The sequence below is a fragment of the Euleptes europaea genome, chromosome 10 (assembly GCF_029931775.1).
Source record: "Euleptes europaea isolate rEulEur1 chromosome 10, rEulEur1.hap1, whole genome shotgun sequence".
Classification (NCBI taxonomy): Eukaryota; Metazoa; Chordata; class Lepidosauria; order Squamata; family Sphaerodactylidae; genus Euleptes; species Euleptes europaea.
In genome coordinates, this window is record NC_079321.1 from 41,274,806 (window position 1) to 41,287,226 (window position 12,421).

Below are 12,421 nucleotides of genomic sequence, written 5' to 3' on the forward strand. Positions count from 1 at the left end.
AAGTTTTGTAAACATTGGGTCAGGGGGTCCCGAGATATGGGCTCCCCCCTTTTTCTTTCCATGGCTGCAGGGGGTGCATTTTTGGGGGTACAAATCCCAAACTTTGAGCGGAGTTTCAGACCAGTGTTCTTAAGATACCCCCCAAGTTTTGTAAACATTGGGTCAGGGGGTCTTGAGATATGGGCTCTCCCCCTTTTCCCTCCCCCCTTTTCCATTTATGTGGCTGCAGGGGGTGCTTTTTTGGGGATATAGCCCCCAAACTTTTATCATAGCTTCAGTGAATTATTCTTAAGATACTACCCAAGTTTTGTAAAGATGGGTTCAGTGGGGGCAGAAATATCGCCTCCCCCCTTTTCTCTTTCCATGGCTGCAGGGGGCGCATTTTTGGGGGTGCAGACACAAAACTTTCACTGGAACTTTAGATTAAGCTTCTTAAGGAACTCCCCAAGTTTTGTGAACATTGGGTCAGGGGGTCCCGAGATATGGGCTTTCCCCTTTCCCCTTTCCCCTATTGGGATGAATAGGGCAGCCGATCCGATCCTGTGTGCATCTCTCCAGAGCAAAACGTTCCGTGCCTAATTGGAATCATCTTGGATTACAGCCCATCCTGATGGAACAGAAGACAGCCACAGTAAGACCCCTTTGGGGGCTTTAATCTATAATTTTTCTCCTCTGTATGTGTGTGTGTGGGGGGAAAGCAGAGTCTGTGTGTGTGTGGGGAGGGAGCAGTTTCTGTGGGTGGGGGGGAAGCCAAAGGGGGCTTTCGTCGGTTCTGCCTGGGGTATGTGTTCCCCCTCAAGTCTCTCGCTCCCTGGTTTGAGGGGGGAGGTTTCAGTTGTGTGTTGCAAAGGTGTTGTTTAACAAGGTTGTGTTTGCAGTTGTTTTGCTAATTTCTCCGCTGTTGTCGGGCTGGGAGCTTTGTGCGTGGGCGGCAAGCTCTGCTGAGAGATGCACAACATTAAGGGTGGGGGGGACCCCTTTCAGGGCCCATATCTCAGCCCCCCCTGACCCAATCTTTACAAAACTTGGGGAGTCTTTCAATAAATGTCCTTTGAAGCTCTGCCAAAAGTTTGGGACCTCTAAGCCCAAAAATGCTCCCCCCCAGAGCCGCGGAAAGGCGCGGTTGTGTTTTTAATGGCTTTATTCGGCCGAATTTGTTTCCGAACTTTGAATTCCCGCCGAATTGAACGGATCCGAAGTGGGGGAGTTCGGACTTCGGCACGTACCGAACCCACAAGGGCCAAATTCGGCCGAATCTGAACTGTACCGAATTTTTTTTTTTTGACAGCCCGAAAGACTGGTAAGAAGAAAGAATGGCTGTGGACACAGTATGCACTGCAACAGAGATTAATACTGACTACCACCAACATTATGCAATGCAGAGACTGGGGCACCTGATCAAATGCATATGCACATTGCCCTCCAATCTGTCTGCCCAGATTGCCTGCTCCCCGCACGGATCTCCGTGTCGGTACTGTACTGAAATAGTGCTCTTTGCTCCTCGTTCATATTAATTGAAAGACAAGAAGAGGCACAGCAAAAATTAACTAGCTGCAGCCATTGTTGACAGAAATGTTGAAGTGCCAAAGGTCTTTTTTGTCACCTAACACAAGCCCTGTGGGACGAATTGTTCTTTTCCAATACTTCATAGCTTAACGTCTCAAAGTCATTATCCCAGTTGTTACTCTTTTAGTGATTGCTCAAAGTGGAGCCCAAGTCAAGCCAAAGGTTCTGGGCATTTGAATAAGGTCAGTTCTCACATTATTTCGACTGCATTTTTAAAAAAGATAGACTACGTTTGCTGCTCTTTTAAAATGTCAGAAAGTAACATCTATTAGAAGTGAGCATACTTCAGAACAGCATGAAACTATTTGTCTGAGATTCATTCCAGAACTGCTGCCAAATGTGGTGCAAACATGTTAATGTCAGCAATAGGGCCAAAGAGCTGAGTGGGAAAGACTGAAAGAGAGCTTCCTGCTTCCTCAGCTTACGACAGTGAACAGCAGGTTCTTTGAAGCCCATTCATTATGGGTTCATAGTGGGACTTTGTGCATGTTATAAATGGATTCATGTGGAATACATTTTCCTTAGTGAGCTGTCAAAACATTTTGCCCAAATTTCTTCTATTCAGACTTGATCCAATTATTCATTCTGAAAATATAATGATATTACTATTCTGCTTTACTGAATAATATTAGATACCAAGGCAGGTAGGTTTGGAAGAAGCTGTTAATATTTCACACACCCACATCATGATTAGGAAGAGAGCTCATTAATCATTTAGCAAGACATCACCTTACATAGGGCCCCTGTCAGCCGAAACTGAACAGTGCTGTTCGAAAAATCACATTTTGCATTATTACCCACCTGCTGCTAAGCCCAATTTAGTACTGATCCGCATCACGTGTTCACCTTGCAATTAAAAAGACATGTGGGGTTTAAAATTAAAATAATCGGTTTCAAACCATCAAAGTTAATTGAAGCAAGATGACAGCACAACTTAAATATTCCCCACTGTGAAAAGTAGGAGGGATTTCTTAGTCCCACCTGAGCTGTGATATAGAACATATGTGGCAGCTGAGCGGTATGGAAGAAAACAAAAAAGCTTGACCACTAGTCTCATGGTTTTCAAACTGGAGTATTTTTTAATTCTTGAAATCTACAAAATTTGCTGCACAGGCTCCCATGCTCATTTTCAAGTACTGCATGGAGACGGCACTCGCACTATCATTGTACTATAGCAGTTATTCACCACTTGAGTTATCCTTTGTGGCTAAACCAATCCAGTTGCAAATTACTGCTATAGTGTAACAATAGTGCCGTATCCAGTGATGTATGGATGCAGCCTGGTCAATCGAAGAACAGTGTGTGCACTGCAGTATGTGCAGGATCACGGCAGAGAAATATGAATTTTGAGTAGGGTCTCAGAAAGACTCATACCTGTAGAAAGTGATCAGTCACCCTGGATATTGCACTGGCAGCATTTCAGGTACTAGGAATTCTGGAGACTGTAATACCCTCAAGGTGTCTAAGCCCATAAGGTTCTGGACATCTGTGGAACTTCAATTGCAGCATTCTAGGCTACAGGAAAAGAAAGAGGGAAGGAGTCCCTCCAATGACAGAGGGCTGTTCCTGCTACCAGCTAAATAATTGAAAAGGAGAGGTAGATTGTGGAGTATGGACAAATTAGTACTTGGAGGTGGGATCTGAGTGGAAAGCATTTGGACACAGTCACACATCTAAAGTAATTAGGAGCGCAATGGTGTCCAAATTCAGACAGCTACGATTTCCACTGCCACTGCCTTATAAGAGACTGATATTATTGGAGACTACTGAATGAACCAACAAAGCACCAGCCACATATTAGCTGTAAAGTCTGTGTGTGTGTGTGTGTGTGTGTGTGTGTGTGTGTGTGTGTGTGTGTGACCTTGGGACTACTTTGGTGTGCATGTAGCATATAGCCTAAAAGCTGAAGGAAATTGTGGAAGATTTGACTTTGAAAAACTGCACCGCTCTATTCCCCACTAAGCACTTCCCAGGATCAGTTCAGTATGTATACAAGAATGGTTGCTGGGCAGGTTTGTTTGATTGGAACAACTTCTAGAACTTGACATATAGATTCCATGTGTGGAATCTTACTCCTGGATCTCTACAGTCAGCCTACGAATATTAACAATACCTATTTTTAATCAATTCTTTTATCTGTGTGCCTGAGGAAGAATGGGTAGTATGAAAGGTTGCTTGCCACATTATATACGAATGTTTGATCTAATAAAAGACATTGTTTTCAGGCATCTCTTTCTACTGGATGACCCTGACTACTTTAAATTATAATATTAAGTTTTAGCTGGAGAGCCCAATTGCAGGGGTTGAGAAGAAATGCTTTATTTAAATAAAAATCCAAATCATTGTCTGATAGGCTAAAAACTAATTAAAAAACAACAAGAAAAAAATTAGCTGGGACATTTTAAAGTTCTTTTTTTGAAATGGCACTTGATTTACCTTTTCAGATGAAACAGAAACAGGGCATGCTCCAAATGGACATCTCCCAGTTCAACCTTAAAGAGATAATTCTATTATAAAACTAAACAGAACACTGACTGGCTAATCCATTATCTACTCAATTAAAATTTATTCTGAGGTTTTATCAACTGCAGTTTGACTAGATAACTTCTGGACAGATATGAGGTACTGAGTTTACTGTTATATGCAGTTTGTGGGTGCTTCTTGAGATAGGAGACGTGTTCAGGGAACTTTAGCAATTAGAGCTCTTTTTTATAATTAGTTCCTGCAAGGGGCTTAATGGAGATGGGGGGAAAGCAGCCTTGAGTCAGGACAAAAATAGGTTAGTGCAGCATAAAATTTGGGAGGAACAGTACGAAGGACCAAAGTAAGGCTTTGAAGGAGTGGGGAAAAGGTGAGTTCAGGGCTTCTTCTATGGTGTAAATTTTGGGATATGTAAATGTTGTGCCCCTTAAAATTGATAGAATATGAATATTGAAGGGCCAGCAAAGCCAAATATTCTACTCGCAATCACTCTTCTCTTAGATTATTATATGTCTACATGAATATTTATGAGGCTGTGGTTATATTAGCATTAAACATAGCAACATTGCACTTTAGGCTGTGTCAGCACATTAAAAAAAAAAAAAAACTCCGTCAGGCAAAGAACAGAATCCCTTTAAAACTGAAACAATGCCGTCTAATATTTCACTCAAGAGAGGCACTTGCTTTGCAAAATACTATTGTTTCTTCCATAAATAATCCTTGGAGATTTAATATCAAACCAAGAACTAAATCGCGGCCTGGTTGCTGTGGTAAATTGGCTAAAAGCCAACGAACTGAAACTAAATCCTGAAAAGACAGAGGCAATGTTGGTTGGGAAGGCAGAGAGTTTGAACGACATTGTGTGCACCCTACTTTTGCTGGAATTCATCTGGCCCTAAAGACCTTTGGGATTATACTGAACCCATTTTTATTGCTGGAGAAGCAAGTTAATGAAGCTGCAAAAAAGGCTTTCTCCCAACTCAGCCTAACCCAGTGGTGGATCTACTATGACACTAATGAAGCTTAAGCTTCTCTCCTCACTCCAAACAATTGATTGGTGGGATTCTAGGTTTATTAAGAGAAGTACATGGACCCTTGTTTGAGCAAACTAAAAAAAAGGTAAAGTTCCACTGTGCAAGCACCGGGTCATTCCTGACCCATGGGGTGATGTCACATCCCGACGTTTTCTAGGCAGACTTTGTTTATGGGGTGGTTTGCCAGTGCCTTCCCCAGTCATCTGGGTACTCATTTGACTGACCTCGGAAGGTTGGAAAGCTGAGTCAACCTTGAGCCGGCTACCTGAAACCGACTTCTGTCGGGATCGAACTCAGGTCATGAGCAGAGCCTGGACTGCAGTACTGCAGCTTAGCACTCTGCGCCATGGGGCAAACTAGAGAGTTATTATCCATAGTCTCTACTTGCTTGCATAATCCACCATTTGTACACATGGAAGCCTGCTTCTATGTGCATATGGCCTACAAACGTGTCTGAAGTTAGTTATTTACTTGTTGACCTGGCATTTGGAAAGAATGAAACACAATACACCACAGAAATGAGTGGTATTTCTGCAGAAACCCACGTGTGAATGCTTCATTTCAACACAGGTTGCCCACGAGCAGTTCCCTGTCCTTTTGATGGTTGAGGTTGACAGTCCCAGTAACTGGAAAACAAACTTTTAATTTTTAACTGTAAAGTTTCCTTTGTGAGTTTTTAATGACTGTTATTTTGAGATAATTATTTTAGAGAAAGCAGCAAAGAAACAAGTGACATTCTTTTGTTAAATACAATTACACAAGCAGAGCATAAATATTCCTTTCCCCTCTTTCATCCTGTGTTTTCCATTATATTCATAATATTCATCTAAACTTCCTAATATAGTCTTCATAATAATATATAATCAGTCTACTGTTTATTGTCATTAGAGTCAAAAATACAATTTGAGTTTTCAAGACACAGCAAATATTAGTGAAACATCATTTAGTCTTTTATTTAAGTGCCTTAGGCATAAAAACTAATCCATCACTTTAAATCAATACACTATTCAACCTTGCAAGTCCCACTGTCTATAATGTCAGTTTGTTCCAATAATCTTTGTTCTCTACATGTTTTCCCCTCCTTTGTTCACAGTAACAATGTGGCAGTAACTACAATAGCAAAAGAACTATGAATAAAAATAACATTTTTAAAGTTCAGAGATGGGTGCATTCTGCTTGACAAATAAATTGACATGTGTATATGCTTGCTCTCAGTACTTTTCAGTGCTGTTTAATATGCTTACCTAGAAATGTCTAATTAGCTTTTCCACCTTCCCACTTAAATGAACCATCTACACTCAGCCATGAAAGAATTAAGACCCAAAGTCTTAGCTTAAAGAACAAACATTACACACAGTGGGAAAAGGAGCCAAGCCAAAGACTCAGAGAAAATCTCTCAACTATTGACCACTAGATGGGAAAACTATACCCCCCCAAAAAGATCCAATAGCCTCCATGTAGAGTATTTCTATGGATAACACTCGTTTTTTAAACCCCCAGTGCTTGGGTAAAGCAATGCAAAAAAGTGGCATCTCTCAGTGTTGTTATGCCAGACAGTGTGTTCCACATGCTTCTGCATGCTTTTGGATCCATGGGATCATTTTACTAGGCAGACCTTTGGCTTGCTGACATGGACTTTGACTTGCTGACATGGACTTTAAGCATACTGATGAGATAATTTCAGCTATTTTCTATATTCCTGTTCCTTTAGTCCAAGAATATATGTGGTGGCCCACATATTACTTATTCCCCCTTGTTCTTTAATAAGTCCTAGTTGAAGGTGCCTTGGTCCAACATCAGCTGTTACCTCTGTAAAGACTTTTTTCTATAGATCTCTCAAGCCCCAGCTTCCACTTTCCAATGGGCTGTCTCTGTTCAATTACCTATTCCTCACAGCAGGCACAACAGAAATGCTAGACTAATTGCCCACTTCCCTCTCATTATAAGATCATTATAACGTCTTGTTTCTAATAATGAAGATCTTCCTGGTGTATTTTCTGCTCTCCTGAGAGCCAGCATGGTGTAGTGGTTAATAGCGGTGGTTTGGAGCAGTGGACTCTGATCTGGAGAACCGGGTTTGATTCATCACTCCTCCACATGAGGGGCAGATACTAACCTGATGAACCAGGTTGGTTTCCCCACTCCTACACATGAAGCCAGCTGGGTGACCTTGGGTTAGTCACAGTTCTATTAAGAGCTCTCTCAGCTCCACCTATCTCACAGGGTGTCTGTTGTGGGAGGGGAAGGTGATTGTAAGCCGGTTTGATTCTGCCTTAAGTGGTGAGAAAGTCAGCATATAAAAGCCAACTCTTCTTCTGTTTCCTGAACCTTTCCTTGCAATACTATAGACAGCCACACCTATATCTTTCTTCTGCCTTCTCCTGTTCCAGAATAGAAGAAGAAGACCCTTTAAGGTGAATCAAACCGGCTTACAATCACCTTCCCTTCCTCTCCACACAACAGATACCTTGTGAGGTAGGTGTGGCTGAAAGAGTTCAGAGAACTATGACTAGCCCAAGGTGACCCAGCTGGAGTAGGGAAACCAACCCAGTTTACCAGATTAGCATCCACCGCTCATATGGAAGAGCAGGGAATCAAACCCTGTTCTCTAGATTAGAGTCCATCGCTCTTAACCACTACATCACACTGGCTCTAGCAGAAATGAGGACACTGGGGTGTCACCAGTAGACAAAAATAATAATTTCATTTGCTGCAGCACTAGCTGCATATATTTATTCCAGGTTACCCGATTACCCTGATTTAGCTATGCAGGACATACACACAGAAAGAGGCTTCAGTATGCATAGCCCTAGATGGAGGGGAAATGATGTGCACAAATGGGAACTGCATGCACAGTTCTTCTTCTGATCCAGCTTCTGGCCTGTGAGTGCAGAGCCTGAACTGGAAAATCAGCTGGATTGTTGATCAGCTATTTAGGAGCAGGAGAAGAATTACTAACGGCTGCTTACAAAAAGGCTCAGCAGCACTGATATGGGATATGCCCATAAGTGTAGCTGGATCAGAGTCCTAGAGCTGTATCTGCCTGTGTTCACTAAGTGAAAAACAAAGATGCTGAACCATGGCCACTAAGAGCCAAACTAAATATGATGGCAGTGACAGGGCGAACCTGTGGCCACCAACACCATTTTAGAGGAGAATTTAACCACTTAAAAACTGCTGAGAGGGCCAGCAACAGGTGATCTCCCCTCATAGCTTTTAAAGGGCCCCAAATCGTCTGTTTCAGCCCTTTAAAAGGTGCAGAGGAGGGAAACAAGTTCGCCAGATGCTGCCATGCTGTGGGCTCCATCAGGATCTTGCGGCAAATTTTTAAATAGCTAAATTCTCCTCTTGAATGGTGTTGGTGGCCAGGGGTTGGCCCTGTGGCTGCCATTGTGTCTAGTTTGGCTCTAATAGGGCCACCACAGAGCCCCAGATAATGATGGTCTCTGGGCCTTGATACACAGGAAAATAAATTGCATGACTTGACCAACTCCATAGGCCCTCAAAGTTAATCTTGTTAACCCTGAGACAATGCTTTTCCAGCAGATTGTGAGAGATCTGAGAAAATTTCATTTCTCATTGTGTACACAGATATTCCTTACGTTCATTGTTATTTTTGGTCAAGATGGTTATGTAGGTTTCTGACACAATACAAAAACCTGCAAAGCCTGTTTAACTGAAGCAAAGTTATGAGGAGTACATAAACCACAGAGATCTTCCTTTCAAACTGCCTTAAACTCTCTGAAAAAAAATATCATTTGTTTCCAGCATCTCATGAGGCTTTCTTGATCACCAATGTACTGAGAAAAAGTTAATTTATTGTCTGAGGGGTTTTGCATTTTTCATTTTGTACTTGAAATATTTTATGTTGTAAACAGTCTTGAAAGGCTTTGCTAGGAAGACAGTATATATGTTCAACAAATTAATACAAATATATAGGTGTTTTTGCCCACATGTGGGAATTAAATTTTCTTTCTCCGCCCCCATACAAATGATGCCAAAATCACCACCAGAATCTAAGATGAGTGTCCTAGCTAATGCCATTCCCTCCCTTTATACCCCAGTTGTTGTATATGTAATAGCCTAAGATTCAAAGACTTCAGTTTCAATATTAAGTAAAACCTTTTCACCTCCACTTTGAACACTACTGAGAAGTCAAGGAAACATATTCATAATCATAATAGCTCTTTGCTGAAATACTAAAATGTGACAAAATGTCTTCTGTTGTAATGCTTTTCATTGTTCATGAATCTATTGGATAAGTACAGTTGTTCCAACTTGCCTCAGAACTATTGAAAAATGTAAACACCCAATGGAGCTTAAAGAATTGAATGTGACATTAGCTTTCATTTTCAACAGTTTTCCTTGCACACTAAAAACAATGCTGAGAAGGAATGGTATGGCATGAAAAGTGGTACATCATTTATTTCTCTCTATTTTTTAAAGAAGGCCTTTCAAAAAATTATGACTTACTATACTACCCTTACAAACCTTGATATTGGATGTTGTCACGAGACATAAAAAAAGGTAAAGGTCCCCTGTGCAAGCACCGGGTCATTCCTGACCCATGGGGTGACGTCACATTCCGATGTTTCCTAGGCAGACTTTGTTTATGGGGTGGTTTGCCAGTGCCTTCCCCAGCCATCTTCCCTTTACCCCCAGCAAGCTCAGTACTCATTTGTCCGACCTCAGAAAGCTGGAAGGCTGAGTCAACCTTGAGCCGGCTACCTGAAACCAACTTCTGTTGGGATCGAACTCAGGTCGTGAGCAGAGCTTTTGACTGCAGTACTGCAGCTTACCACTTTGTGCCACAGGGCTCCTTGCCACTCTGTTCCATGGGGTTCGTCACGGGACATAGATACAGAGAAAATTTGGCCATCTTTAGCTTTGACCGGTACAAGAAAAATTGTTTACAATTCAATAATTTTAATGTAAGAAATATCTGCCAATTGTATCAGGAGGCAGATCTGTGCTTCAATACTTTATCTACATCTAGAAAGACCGCATAGTGGGGACTTCGGGTAATGAGCTGGTCCTAAGCAGACATCCCTTGGGAACTCTCCAAGATACGCTTGAATTGGTGTGGTTTTTACCACACGGTTCTAAATGGTGGACTGGGTTGCAGGAATTCCTCTGCAGCTTGAAGAAAGTGGTGTGACTCCCATACTCTCCGAGGGAGCTTTTTAAGTCCCCCGGAGGTGTGGATGTTTGTCCTGCTAGGCATCGAGGGAAGAAGGCACCGCCACAAGGTTTTCTTTGGCATTAGGCTTGGATCTCCACTACTTACAACCAACTAATGAACTATTTAATGATAGAAGACCTCACACTCGGAAATCTATGTGAGTAACAGGAATACTTCTGATCTTACCGGGAATAGACAGAAGACCTGGTTGGCAGAAATAACTGGGAACTCCGTATGCTCCCCCCATCCATACAAGATCATTTTTGTGAAGATAAAACATTAGATAAAGCGGCAAGGACTCTATCAATTTGATCGGGGGTAGACTAAACAACTGCGCCTTTGACAGACAGAAAGGAGTACCAATCGGACTTTGTGACGTTTGAGGGGAAAGGAGAAATAAAACCCTCCCTCCCCTTGGTCACTTTAGCTTTCTGGTCCTCCTGCTACGTCTTTAAAAATTTTGGCCCAGAAGACCTCTAGGACTACCATCGTTCTGCAGTGAGCTTGTTAACAACGGGGAGAAGGGAAGTATTGAGACACGCAGGACCGGATCTGACGTCCCTCGGTGCACCAAATATAAGGTTTGCCATTGAAAACTACAAAACGGGGACGACGGACGGTCCGTGGCTACATTGTTTCCGGCTAACTTCCTACTTCCTGCTTTATGCCGACCTAGACCATCTGTAAAAACTCGTTGGTACTTTAAACTTTAAAAGCTGTTTCTACTTGTTTTTTGTGTGTGCTTCTTCCACAAAGCATCTCTTCCCTAAAGCAAATGGCCAGTCCTGGCTTTCCTTTGCCTGACTGGAACAGAAGATGCTTCAGAATAACCCAAGAAGCATCATCTTGGTCTTCAGGTAGCACCTATTCAGAAACAACTGCCTCCATCCCAGTTTGCAAGCAACCAACGTTTTCTGATTGTTCCCAGTACCCCATGGCAGCCATTTTGTGGTGGTGCCCACTCCCTGTTCTCAAGAGATGCCAATGGAAGCTGTTCCAATAAAACGTAGCATTTTATTTACATTCGTTGCCATTACAAATCATTGTGATCGCTAGATGAGAATAGTTCTGCTAATGCGAATGAGGATGCTCTGGAGTATTGAGCCTTTGTTTTATCTATTTACTGGGAATGGCATCACTGCCAATAGTCCAGTGGGTTTTACTTTTTATATCAATGAAAAGAGTCCTGTTGACCTCTGTGAGCATGATGGGAATACTGTATTGTATTGTCAGTAACCTGTGAAGTATGTAAATCTCTATTTATTTATTTATTTAAAATATTTATGTCTCGTCTTTTGGCTAATACAAGCCCCCAAGGTGGCTTTCAAATAAGGAAATGTTCAAAGCAATAATTAAAACCAACAATACAATCAAAGTAGTGAAACTACAGTAAGTTACAGGCTCATCTTTCAGCCAGTTTTCTGTGATGCACTCTCAGGTGGGGCAATGTGCAGATACAGCTGATATCCATTTTGCTATAGCTGTAGAGCTAGACAATAGCATCCTGTTGGGAAAACCAGTGTGGTGTAGTGATTAAGGGTCCAGACTAGGACCAGTGAGACCCAGGTTCAAATCCCCACATAAAGCCATAAAGCTCATTGGATGATCCTTGGGCCAGTCATTCAGCCCAACCTACTTCATAGGGTTATTCTGAGGGTAAAATGGAGGACTTCAGAATAATGTACAGTCCCCTGAGCCCTTTGGAGGAAGGGTATGCTAAAAATGTAATAAATAAAATAAAGGCATACTGAGTCTGCTGAGGGACATACGTTAATGGGTTTTTTTAATGTGCACCCCACAGCAACCTAAGACCCAGGTAGTTCTGCTACCACCTGAAGAATGTGACCCTGCTGCACTGCTCTGTGTTAGTCCAGGGTTTCTGCACGTGGAATCTGCCAGTGGATGGAAAGCAAGGTATTTTTCCTTGTCTGAGAAGGGGGTCCAAGGAATCTGTCTTCTCTCCAAAGAATATCCTGGTAGGTACCCAATTTTAAAACCATTAGTTTAAGTACATATAGAAAAGCACATGGGGGCAATTGGGGATAGGAAATACCGAACATATATTAAAAGAACATAGACGGACTCAAAATTCCAAGGATACTCCTCCCCTGTGAGGTGGACCCTTTCTGCTGTTCTGCCATGGAAGCATTCATAATGG

The 12,421-nt window shown here is 42.1% G+C and overlaps 1 protein-coding gene across 5 annotated transcripts in view; it reads right to left on the bottom strand.

Moving 5' to 3' along the window:
• The window catches only part of KHDRBS2 (KH RNA binding domain containing, signal transduction associated 2), a 430,380-nt gene that overhangs the window by 132,404 nt on the left and 285,555 nt on the right, over nt 1–12,421 (bottom strand). The window lies entirely within an intron of this gene.